Raw genomic sequence first — 1,610 nt, forward strand, 5'->3', positions numbered from 1 at the left:
CTTTGCGGTTGTCAAAGCAGGAAATTTCTCACACGGTAATTCTTTGTCTCTTACTTCGACAGTTATTCAATATAAGAGTGGACAAACCTAACCTCAAAGAAAAGCAGATAGCCGTTTTTCTGCCACACGCTCAGAAAGATAGCCGCTTGTGCGTAGGGAGGGTCGAATTGTCTTTTCCTATTGAGGTTGACATTTTTGACGCTTGAATTTCCTGAATGGCCAGCTAGGAGTGTCGTCAACCCAACTGGCGAAAGCCCCATATAATTATCATAGCAAAATATCGTGACTTCTCTATTCGCACTATCCATCGTGTGTGATGGCGGTTGCCGATCCTACATACACCAGCCGGCCGGCCGACCCCGCCCCGCTCCGGACACTACGCGCTGCCACGCCCTCGGCCCCACCCCGGGCGGCCCGCTGCTCCAGCCGCCAGTTGGGCCCCGACCACCGCCGCGACGCGCAGCGCTCCGCTCCCCGCGAGCCGCCTGGACCGAGCCGCGCTCGACACGCGCAGAGCCGCGTCTGCAGGCGACGGGCCACCGCCAGACTCTACCCTGTGGATTACAAAAGTGTGTGTTTGTGTGTGTGTGTGTCTGAGTGGTTGACAGCGGGGCGTGTCCTGGGCGTCACCTTGTGTGCCTTTGAACAAGTCGCCGGCGGAAAGCGTCGTCGCCACAGGGCCTCTTCCGCCTCTTCTAGCTCACGTTCCAGCAGGTTCGTGTGTGTGTGTGTGTGTGTGTGTGTGTGTGTGTGTGAGTGTGAGTGTCTGCGTACACATCCGTGTGTTTGTGTCATTTTGTTTTGCGCACATGTTCGTGAGCGTGCGTGAGCTTGCCGCACGCTTTCTCACAACTCGACTAAATGTTGTTGGCTCTATGCCCACGAAAATAGGCCGAAGTGGTTCTGTATCGGAAAAATAACAGAGAAAAAGCATTTGCCGGTATCGTGAAATTTATGTGAAAGACGTCCACCGGCACTCCTCCCCGGCCTTGGAAGAAAATAGCGTGGCCGGAGTAGAAAAGATGATGATAAAATGGAGAGTGCATGGAGGAGTGTAGACTCTGGGGTGCACCGTCCCGCGCTACAGTAAGCGGCGCACCCGGAGAGAATAAAGTAACCGCTCCGCTAACTGCAAGTCGTTCTGCCGGGGGTACAGAGACGTCCTCGGGCGCCAAGTTTGCCCGAGCAGGCGCCGCCACGCCCAACCCTGCCCCGCCTCACCCCGCCACACCTCGGCCCGCCTCACCACACCATGCCACGCCCCGCCCCAGCCCCGCCCCTTGCATTAACAAAAGCGATCAACGGGCGGCACGGGGCATGCAGCCTAATCACACGGCTCAAATGCCTTGGTGTGGGAACAAAGAGGGGGGGGGGGTCTGACAAAGTTCATCCGAAACAAGCGCCCATGAGAATTTGGGATAGGAAAACCTACCACAAAAAAATACGAGAAAAAAAGAAAAGGGGGGTGGGGGGGAAAGGGAGATTGCGAAGTTCAATACTGCGGTTAGGAAAGGTACCTGGGTGCGGTATAGTGTGACGGCGCCACTCGCTTTCTCATTAGTAATGGCCCACACTGTTTTAGCCTCCCATATCCCCTATTTTTCTGCCCG

General features: G+C 55.9%; 1 protein-coding gene across 1 annotated transcript in view; it reads left to right on the forward strand.

The window, feature by feature from the left end:
• The first annotated feature begins 437 nt into the window (after positions 1-437).
• The window catches only part of LOC113209565 (glutamate receptor ionotropic, NMDA 2B), a 257,791-nt gene continuing 256,618 nt past the window's right edge, over positions 438-1,610 (forward strand). The window contains exon 1 of the mRNA XM_052274136.1: positions 438-714. The gene's annotated coding sequence lies outside the window, so the exon portion shown is untranslated. The remainder of the gene's footprint in view (positions 715-1,610) is intronic.

The sequence above is a fragment of the Frankliniella occidentalis genome, unplaced genomic scaffold (genome assembly GCF_000697945.3).
Source record: "Frankliniella occidentalis isolate FOCC.00 unplaced genomic scaffold, Focc_3.1 Scaffold340, whole genome shotgun sequence".
NCBI lineage: Eukaryota > Metazoa > Arthropoda > Insecta > Thysanoptera > Thripidae > Frankliniella > Frankliniella occidentalis.